This window comes from Coregonus clupeaformis, chromosome 25 (assembly GCF_020615455.1).
Source record: "Coregonus clupeaformis isolate EN_2021a chromosome 25, ASM2061545v1, whole genome shotgun sequence".
Lineage (NCBI taxonomy): Eukaryota > Metazoa > Chordata > Actinopteri > Salmoniformes > Salmonidae > Coregonus > Coregonus clupeaformis.
Window position 1 is genome coordinate 10,222,465 of NC_059216.1, and position 11,756 is coordinate 10,234,220.

Genomic DNA, 11,756 nt, shown 5'->3' on the forward strand with positions numbered 1-11,756 from the left:
ATTATTTGCAACTGTTGGGCTAATGATTACACCCTAGATCAGCTAGATGCAGGCAAGAGTGTGCAAGGCCCTATTGAATGTGTCAATGTCTGTCACTTTGATTACTCAAATTTCTCCTGTGCACCTACGTTGTAAACTTTAATTCATAGGCTAGGTTGTAGCAACCTCATGATGGCTAGAGGGAAAATTCTAAACCTATCGATGTTACATTGAGCTGGGTGAATGGAATATGAATGACAGTCATCCAATATGCTGTAATAGAAATAAGGCCAAACTCATTAAAAAAATAAACGTCCTCCCTCATCTTAAACGGCACCGACCGCCACTGGTGGGGACCAGGTGTCCAAGTAGGCTACAGGTAGCTATGTTTGTGGAAAACATTTAGTATAGTCCGTTTGTAACTCCTCTCACTACTTGTAGCTGTATAGCCCTTTTATTTGTGTTGTTGGTCTTGGCTAGGCTATTGTTCTCGTTGGTAGCACTCACACTTGCGGCTGCAAGCACCGTCATGAAAAGGGGCATGAGGGAAGCCTTACAATATGATGTTTTTCTAAGTAGTGAGAATGCTCGGTAGCAGGCAATGTTGAAAAGTAATCTTTAGACATTTTGGACTTTTCTTAAATGTAGTTTTGTAATTGATTTAAACAAGCAGACAACAAGAAAATTGCATTTGAAAAAGGTCAACATTTTGCTGTGAGCCAATGGGGTAACCTACAGTAGGTAACCACAAGTTGTTTTGCCCACAGGTGGGCAGGGCCGCGACAATCTATCTAATACAGACTGGGACTACTGTATATCAGTTAGCATCATTTGACTGAACATTCTACATCACCATGGACATTATTGCATCACAATACCAGGCAGCCATTGCGAGTGTAACCATGAGTTTACCAGTCAAATTGCCACGGTTAGAGGTTCCAAGACCGTTCTATTCATTCTGTTTCTATGGGTTTAACACAGTCTTCCTCTCAGTGAAGGGTTTGCAATAACCAGGGTTGACAGCAAGTTGACAGGCTGTCAGAAACAATAGACGTGTCCATCATGGTGGATTTTCTGTGACCTTGTGAGATGTCAGAGACCGGCGGTGTTGGGAGGCCAGGTAGAGGGATGTATTCTGGGGCTGAGAACAAGAGAGTACCCCTGGCAGTAAGTGCATCTGAGAGTTAGAGGGTTCAGTGAGTTCACTAGCATTGATGTTAGGTTATACACCACTGGCTTTGTGGTGTGTAAAAATCACATGAGATGGCCTTACTGTGTGAAGTGATGTACACAAGCAGTAAATCAGGCCTGACCCCTAACAATGTGTGAGAGATAACACCGTAAATACTGTTGTTAAACCTTTAAGATAATGGGGATGTTTTCATCTCAGCTTTCTCAGGGAAACCTTAGTGGGAAACTAACTGGGCATTTAATAAACTTTAAATATTGAATCTAAACATTCATTACAACATGAAGCCAGGCTACCAGTATCGTCTTGATGTTTATAAACATTTCAATCAAACCATGAGCTCTCTGTCTATTAAGATGTACTTATCATCGAATACTTAAATTACATAAATCCAAGAGGCAAGCTTTGTTTTTCCATCTGCAGTCCATTGGCTGGCATATGACCGCAGGCCTTACCGCATAGCTTACTTTACTAGGATTTGTCAGAGGCCTGGGTAGAATTGTAATGGCATACCCTTGGGCCTTACACCCGTGGCATTGTTGACCTTGACTATACATTCGAAAAAAAGGACCAACAGCATCACTCACACTAATAGAGATGTAGTGACACATAGTGTTTCTGGGTTTGGTGGTTGGCACCTCAGACCTGTTGACTCACCCACTCATGTAGAGTTGGAGTATGTGGTTGGAGAGGGGCCTCAGTGAAGCATTCCTCACAGTTCTGGCTGAGCTCCTCTGGCCGTGGACCATGCCTGTGACAGACGGTTTAAAACTTCCGACTTACCGAACATCACTGTTAAGATTAAAAATTACAATTTCACAGTTTTTTTGTTTTTTTTGTGTGTTTTTTTTACACTGGAGACTCCTTTAATGTCTAGAGAGTTAGGTAAATCATCATTTAATTTCCTTGCCCCTTACGTGTGGAATGGTCTACAATACACTTTAACATTTGAGGAATTAGTGCCTCTAGGGCATTTCAGACGGTTGTTAGGAGACCTTTTTACTGAAGAATGTCTCTGTTTTTTATGATTGTGTTTAGTTTTTTGTGTATTATTGTGTATAATAATGTGTATTTTATTGTGTATATGAATTTGCAGTGTTGGAAAAAGTACCCAATTGTCACACTTGAGTAAAAGTAAAGACACTATAGAAAATGACTCAAATTGAAAGTCACCCAGTAAAATGCTACTTGAGTAAAAGTCTAAAAGTATTTGGTTTTATATATACTTAAGTATCAAAAGTAAATGTAATTGCTAAAATATACTTAAGTATCAAAAGTAAAAGTATAAATCATTTCAAATTCCTATATTAAGCAAACCAAACAGCACCATTTTCTTGTTTTTTATTTTATTTACAGATAGTCAGGGGCACACTCCAACACTCAGACATCATTTACAAACTAAGCATTTGTGTTTAGTGAGTCCGCCAGATCAGAGGCAGTAGGGATGACCGGGATGTTCTCTTTTGGGTGTCAGGATAAATGTTTGTAGTAAAAAGTAAATTATTTTCTTTAGGAATGTAGTGAAATAAAAGTGAAAGTTGTCAAAAATATAAATTGTAAAGTAAAGTACAGATACCCCAAAAAACTACTTAAGTAGTACTTTAAATTATTTTTCTTAAGTACTTTACACCACTGTGAATGTGTAGTTGAATGTGTTTATTATATTTTGATGTGTATTGTGGTGCTATACAGGGCTCATCTGGAAAATAGACCTTGGTCTCAGCATTGACTCCCTGTCAAAATAAAGGTTAAATAAAATAAAAAATACAGTGAGCCTTTCACCCTACACCACCACTGGGAAAATATGACCTTGAAGAGGGATGGCCACAAGATTGTTTGACATTTGTAAGTGGCATACTAGCTCACCCCTGCCATGCTTGAATGGAACGTTAAGTGGGACCTCTCAGAAGCTTAATCTGTAAATCTTTGTGTTGATGGAGAATTCCAGAGTGGATTGGGAACTTAAAAGAACCGTTGTGTCCAATTCCCACCACACCTGCCCATTATAATATGTCACTTCATATGTGGGATAAGTGACACTATGGAACCAGCATAGCTTGTAGAGGATACGTTTACATCAGCAGAAGTCAGGAGTCAGGACCATAACCTAGATAGCCTGCTAGTCTCCCTCCCTGGTTGTAAACACATCTGGAAACCTCTCGCCCTTTGTGAGTGTCCGGGCGATGGGAGCAGGGCGGGCCTGGCGGGGGATCACCCCAGGTAACTGAGGCTTCAGATTTATAGTCAGACATCCATCTGGCTCTGGAATGTCAATGTTCCCTGTTTCAGCTGTAAATTCTGCCGTAATTACAGTGTCACAAACTCAAACATTAAGGTGAAACAACCACCTTGCTGGAGGAAAATAATTGTTGCTTAATGTTATGTCTAAGACGAATATTTACTTATGTCTTTTGGGGTTAGGACAGAAGGGCCAGAACAGGAATGTGAAATATTTGATAATATGACTTTGTGAAGGTGATGGCATTGGCCTGTGTGTGTACATGCAGTTTGCTGATTTTAATTTTGAGAGGTAGGCAGGAAATAATGTTTATTTGACAAGAATATAGTGGAAGAAGCCTAGAGGCTGGAATCTAATATGTTTGTATTATCTTACCTAAGTCATATGTTTTGCTCATGGCCGGCTCCAGGCATAAGCGACATAAGCGGAATGTCATTCACTAAGGCAATTCCACCACACTTGCTGATTAACCTATAGGCTCACTCGTACAACAATCACTTTCCTTTCATTCAACCAATGGGCATGAATCTAGAGGAGTATTTATATGTCAATCCAAACCTTGTGTCTCCCACTTGCTGTTTTGCAGCAACAGTCTTCCAACGACCTTCCACCGCCCCACCACCACCAACTGAAGGCCCATCATCGGATCCCCGTTCTGTCATCTGCATCTGGCTCTGAGGAGAACATTTGCTTTAAAACTGCAACATTTTCTCTACACCCCATGTCAAAATGTGCAGAATTGCAGGAAATGAACTTTAAAACAAAAAAGATTTCTCTCCGCTGTCAAGATTGGGGACACTCAAATGTTTTGTCACTTAGGGCCCCCAAAAGGCTAGGGCCGGCCATGGTTTTGTTGTGAGAGTCTGTTTAGTGAGTGCCAGGATCTCTCCATCACCATTTTTGGTAAATGAACCTGTACTTATTGCGCTATGTGGTGCTGGCACCCAGTGGTATACCATAGACATTACCTGCTGAACCACTTTCTGGCTTCTCTCTCACCCATTCATCCAATAGGTTAAAAAGAGACCAGTGCGCGTGCTGAACCAAACTGATGAATATAGAGATGCATGTCTCTCAGAGATACAGCATCAACTTGTCTCTGAATTCAGGACTAGGGACAATGTGTCATGGCTGCCACTGTCTAGCCTATACCCTAAGGCCTGTATCCTCTCTCCTCTGTCCTCTCTCGCCTCCTTTTGAAAAAGGTCAAAGCAATCGAGGAGAGGCGGCGAGGAGAGTGAACGTGGACGAATGCACTTGTATGAAATGAAAAGCTCCTTCTCCACTCGCAAATTACGTTTACACGGGTGGATCTCAAAATAAATGTGTAAAGTAATAAAGACATATAAAGTTAGTTGCGCAATACATTTTATAGATAAAATGATAAGTAGCATATTGTTTTTAAATGTGTGCATGCTTTTCTCCTCCGACAATACAGCTGATTCAAAGTGGGTGTGGCAGATATTAAAACTCTTCTGTGTGTCACGCCCTGACTCATGGGACTCTTGTATGGTGAGTCAGGGTGTGGATATTCTATGTTAGTATTTCTATGTTGCATTCTAGGTTGTGTAGGTCTATGTTTGGCCGGGTGTGATTCCCAATCAGAGGCAGCTGTCGCTCGTTGTCTCTGATTGGGGATCATACTTAGGCAGCCTATTGGCAATCACTAGTTGTGGGATCTTGTTCCGTGTAGAGGCTTGTGTTGTGTTTATTTATTTTTATTTAATTTTTTTATTTCACCTTTATTTAACCATGTTTAGCCTTTATTTAACCATGTTTAGCCTGAGGACTTCGCGTTACGTTGTTTTGTTTGTGTGTTTATCATTGAAATAAACATGTATGCATTTCACGCTGCGCCTTGGTCTGACCCGTCCTTCAACGAACGTGACACTTTGGTAGTAAATGCATGTGCTTTCTAGCCGAAAGGAGGCTATCGAGGAGGACCATCTTCCGTTTGCCTACTAACGAATAGACACACTCCTCGACCACTCATCGGTTTCCGGGTCACGGAGGAGAGAGGACGGAGGACAGACTTTTCCACAAATGAGAAAAAGCCAGACTCTACTGACCAGACTCTACTGAGGGGCGATCTAAAGCAGGAAGCTGTGTTGGCTCACAGTTTTTTTGGCCGCACTACAGATCACTTCCTGTTTTTCCTGCTATGAAATGCCAACAAACAATGATAGGAAGGGCCTTTTTCTCTGTCTAGACATGAGTCTGTCAGGCCAGGGGCTGCTGCTCTCTCTGCTGTGTCTTGTCTGGCTCATGTCAACATGTCCCAAGGCTGAATCATATCAGCATACAGTGCCTTCAGAAAGTATTCACACCCCTTTACTTTTTCCACATTTTGTTGCGTTACAGCCTGAATTTAAAATGTATTACATTTAGATGTTGTGTCACTGGCCGACACACAATAGCCCATAATGCCAAAGTAGAATTATGTTTTTAGACATTTTTACAAATGAATTAAAAATGAAAAGCTGAAATGTCTTGAGTCAAGAAGTACTCAACCCCTTTGTTATGGCAAGCCTAAATAAGTTCAGGAGTAAAAATGTACTTAACAAGTCACATAATAAGTTGCATAGACTCACTCTGTGTGCAATAATAGTGTTTAATATGATTTTTGAATGACCTCATCTCTGTACCCCATACATACGATCAGTGGTGGAAAAAGTACCTAATTGTCATACTTGAGTAAAAGTAAAGATACCTTAATAGAAAATGACTAAAGTAAAAGTGAAAGTTACCCAGTAAAATCGTACTTCAATCCTATAGTAAATATGTGGGCAAAACTGAAAAAGCGTGTACGAGCAGGGAGGCTTACAATCCTGACTCAGTTACACCAGCTCTGTCAGGAGGAATGGGCCAAAATTCACCCAACTTATTTTGGGAAGCTTGTGGAAGGCTACCCGAAACATTTGACCCAAGTTAAACAATTTAAAGGCAATGCTACCAAATACTAATTGAGTGTATGTAAACTTCTGACCCACTGGGAATGTGATGAAAGAAATAAAAGCTGAAATAAATCGTTCTCTCTACTATTATTCAGACATTTCATATTCTTAAAATAAAGTGGTGATCCTAACTGATCTAAGACAGGGAATTTTTACTAGGATTAAATGTCAGGAATTGTGAAAAACTGAGTTTAAATGTATTTGGCTAAGGTGTATGTAAACTTCAGACTTCAACTGTATATACCCAATCACTACAAAGATACATGGGTCCTTCCTAACTCAGTTGCTGGAGAGGAAGGAAACCGCTCAGGGATTTCAACATGAGGCCAATGGTGACTTTAAAACAGCTACAGAGTTTAATGGATGTGATAGGAGACAACTGAGGATGGATCCACAACATTGTAGTTACTCCACAATACTAACCTAAATGACAGAGTGAAAAGAAGGAAGCCTGTACAGAATACAAATATTCCAAAACATGCATCCTGTTTGCAATAAGGCACTAAAGTAAAACTGCAAAAAATGTGGTAAAGAAATGAACTTTATGTCCTGAATAGAAAGCATTATATTTGGGGCAAATCCAACACAACACATCACTAAGTACCACTCTTCATATTTTCAAGCATGGTGGTGGCTGCATCATGTTATGGGTATGCTTGTTGTCATCGGCAAGGACTAGGGAGCTTTTTGTTGTTGACAAAAAGTAACAGAATAGAGCTAAGCACAAGCAAAATCCTAGAGGAAAACCTTGTTCAGTCTGCTTTCCACCAGACACTAGGAGACAAATTCACCTTTCATCAAGGCAATAACCTAAAATACGAGGCCAAATATACACTGGAGTTTCTTACCAAGATGACATTGAATGTTCCTGAGTGGCCTAGTTACAGTTTTGACTTAAATAGGCTTGAAAATCTATGGCAAGACTTGAAAATGGCTGTCTAGCAATGATCAATAACCAACTTGACAGAACTTGAAGAATTTTTAAAAGAATCATGTGGAAATATTGTACAATCCAGGTGTGCAAAGCTCTTACAGACTTACCCAGAAACAATCACTGCTGTAATCGCTGCCAAAGGTGATTCTAACATGTATTGACTCAGGGGTGTGAATACTTATGTAAATGAGATATTTCTGTGTTTCATCTTCAATACATTTGCAAACATTTCTAAAAACATGTTTTCACTTTGTCATTGTGGGGTACTGTGTGTAGATGGGTAAGAACAAATATATATTTAATCCATTTTGAATTCAGGCTGTAACACAACAAAATGTGGAATAAGTCAAGGGGTATGAGATGTTAAAATCACCTTGGTCTCTCTAATCAGCTACTGGCACTACTACAGAGAAGCCTCCTGATGGTTGTTGTCACCGGGAAGCTGCTGCTTCTCAGCTGACCTCTCTATATTGAAAGTCTAAAAATATAAAACGTATCAGAAGCATGTCATCTAACTCTATTTTGACCTGTAACCGGTTCCATTGTGACAGATATTTAATGACACCTGTTGTTCCCCAAAAAAATTTGCTTGATTGTTTTTTCACTGTACAATGCCATGTGTTACATCACTATGTCCAACATTCACAGTGGTACATCTTGTAGTAAGGGCATTTTCTAATTTACAGGCTGCAGTAGATTAAATTAGCCAGCAGAGGGCAGAATGACCCACCTTTTTATGTTGTGTTCTCTAAGGTCTCCTCTGGATAGCATTAGGCCTTACTAACATAAGGGTGTATACACTAGTGTAACACTGGTGTTACAGCCGAAAAGCAGGTCATCATCGCCCTTAAAACATTTCACTTTTCAAATGAACATCCTTTGTGAGGGCAAAGTATCTGTTTTGGAATGACAATGTGTCTTGGCCTTGGAATGCCTACATTTGCAGTGGGGAAGATGTCGCGTCAATTTGGATTAAGATACAAAGTTACAAACCAGTCATGCAAGCTACTTTAAGTATTCATGATCACAATTTTTACCAAGACAGTTAGTTATGAGAGTGCTTTGGCCCTTTGAGGCTTAGCAACACACCTCTTTTGAGACTACAAGGCTCCTTGACCTCTTGACCGTGGCTGTCCTGTATCCTTCCAGCCTGCACTAGATAATAAGACACTGGGGGCATCTGAAATGATGCCCTTTGCCCTGTATACAGTAGTAATATATGCCAGATCCCAATGGGCCTTGGGCGAAAAGTAGTGCACTAAATAGGGAATAGGGTGCCATTTCAGACACAGACTGTCTTTATTAGAGTGTTGTTTCACTGAGTAGTGTGTGGCAGCCAGGGCCTGGGCAGCACATCACAGTGAATCACTGTTTCATACTGACTCTGCTGAGCTAGGCAAGGGTAGACTCTCTGGAGCCAGCTCCAGCTCTCTACCTGTCACTTTAGAGACCAGGAGGGAGGGAGGGAGGGAGGGGGAGAGGAGAGGGAGAGAAAGACGAGGAAAGAGAGGGGAGAGAGAGACAGAAAGAGAGGGGAGAGAGAGACAGAAAGAGAGGGGAGAGAGAGACAGAAAGAGAGGAGAGAGAGAGACAGAAAGAGCGAGTGACCACAGTAAGCCTTGTCCTGAGGGGATGAGTGTGTCTGAGCTTGGTGTGGAAAGGAGAGGCTGACAGTGTCATATGTTCAGCTTTAGACTGGCTGACGACCAACACATCTGGGTTTGGTATCATGAGATGCAGCAGGCTGAGGGGATGTCTTCCAATTTGAATTCTGTTGGGCAGAGAAATATGAAAGGCTCACTCTGAATGCAAACTTTAAACCAGAAACATTCTATCTAACATGCATTAATATGCCTGAGTGCAGCCGTGCACGCACAAAGCACCATACACCTCTTTTTCACTTCACACTTCTACTATTCTTAGGGTCATTACTGACAGGCTGTATCAGAGGGATTCTTTTCAATGGAAGCAGTGTGTCTGACTGTTCTACAGCCAGCCTTAGGGTGGAAGATTATCTATTATTACATGGTCTGATTACACATTTACTGCTCCCAAAAACACCAGCCTTATACAGTACATACGCACCTCTATCGTCTAACCTGCTCCGTGCAACATATCCTTCTCTTCTCTCTTTCTATCTCTCTCTTTTCAGTCTCCTTGCACAATGTAGAAAAGTACTCCTCCTGAGCCGAGGCTCTGATTACACATTCAGGTTGGACCTCTCCATTGCTCCCTTGGGCTGTTTGGAGACAAAAGCAAAAGAGGAGTTGATGGAAGGAAGGCCCACAAAAACAATGTGTTTCCCGGCGTGCCGGGGCCTGCAGCCTGCAGCCTTACCACCTACTGCACCTGTTCTGAAGCCTCACACTCACTGACTGACTGACACACGTAGTACTGGAGCTCTGGTGGCACCTGCAGCATGGCCCCAGCTGGGGTGAGGCCAGGCCCGGACACATCACCACCACCACCACCTCCCTCCTTACACACCCTCCACCTTCTCTATCCCCACTACCCAGACGCTAACCTCACACTTGAGTGTTTGTGTCCCCGTCACCTCTCCACCTGTCCCAGACCTAAATCAGAGCCTTGCGACACTAGATCATTGGGTAAGTGTGTATTGAGGTTGGTCATTTGTATCTGTGGGTAATCTAGTTGAAATGTGACCCAGGCCACACCATGGCCCAGTAGGTTAACTGGTTCTGTGTATAGTAGAGGGTACTGTATAAAGTAGGAGGAACAGTGCCATTAATTGGAATAAAGTTTGATTTGTTGACGGCCCAGTGTTGATAAGTAACTATTCCTCGTGCCAAAAGTGGTTTCTGCATTTGCCAATTTCTTCCCATCACTATTTATTTTCAAAAGATATAGATAATATCTCACACAAAATGTGGCATACGAGTCAGTCTCCATGGACAACCAGCACTGGCAGTAATATTTTAAGACAGACTCTTTTACATTTGAGTTGGTTTCCAAACCGTGATGCCACACCAAATACGGGTGGTGTAGTTCTCACTTTAAACTCTCAACAAGCCCTCAATCGTTTCAGCATTGTAATCTGTGGTCTTAATGACATGTTTTGAACACACAGTGCCTCTGACTTTGGCGTTGACTAAACACTGGTGTCCACCCTAAACTCATCCCTGCTGAGACACTATTTGGCAGCCTGGGCATCCCTCTCTCTGGCTGTGATTGGTTGAGCTTGGTGTTGTTGCTGTGGCGGCAGAGGGAGTGTGACCACATGGTCAGGGCCAGTGAGTGTAGCGTTCTGCTCATTTCCTTCATTACCAGGAGCTCAGGAAATGAACTAACCAGCGCTACAGCTAGGGGCTGCTCCACCATGATACCACCTCTCCCAGAGTCCGGACAGGGACCCTTAAAGATCATTAGTGCCATTTTACTCACTCCATATACATCTAAGAGACTAATAGGCATTTTTCTCCACACTTCTTTTGGTTAACAGAATGGATTGCAAAGGCCTACTGTATATAGTGCCATATCCATATATTGTTTTAATACTTTTGTTTTTATCGTACATTATCCGTGTTCTGTATGGAAAATACATATGCCTGTATTTGTTAGTTCAGAGCACTTTCTCCAGCGTATGACATTATGCCTGTGATGAGTGAGGTGGTGGAGAGCAGTGGAGAGAGAGATAGAGCTCTGAAGTCAAATGGTTACTATTTGCAGATGATCTGGTGCTTCTGTCCCAACCAAGGAGGGCCTACAGCAGCAACTAGATCTTCTGAACAGATTTTGTCAGACTTGGGCCCTGATAGCAAATCTCAGTAAGACAAAAATAATGGTGTTCCAAAAAAGGTCAAATTGCCAGGACAACAAATACAAATTCTATCAAGACACCGTTGCCTTACAGCACACAAATAATTTGATCTACCTCTGCCTAAACATCAACACCACAGGTAACTCCCACAAGGCTGTGAACGATCTAAGAGGCTTTCTGTGCCATCAAAAAGAACATAAAACTCAACATCCCAACTAGGATCTGGCAAAAAATACTTTAATCAGTTATAGAACCCATTGCACTTTATGGTTGTGAGGTCTGGGGTCCACTCACCAACCTATAATTCACAAAATGGGACAAACACCCAATTGAGACTCTGCATGCAAAATTATGCAAAATTATGCATGCAGAGCAGAATAAGGACTATACCCTCTAATGATCAAAATACAGAAAAGAGCTGTTCAATTCTACAACCACCTAAAAGGAAGCGATGACCACACATTTCACCACAAAGCCCTCACCTACAGAGAGATGAACCTAGAGAAGAGTCCCCCGAAGCCAGCTGGTTCTGGGGCTCTGTTCACAAACACAAAAAGACAACACAGAGCCCAAGGACAGCAACACAATTAGACCCAACCAAATTATGAGAAAACAAAAACATAACTATTTGACACATTGGAAAGAATCAACCAAAAACTGAGCAAACTGGAATGCTATTTGGC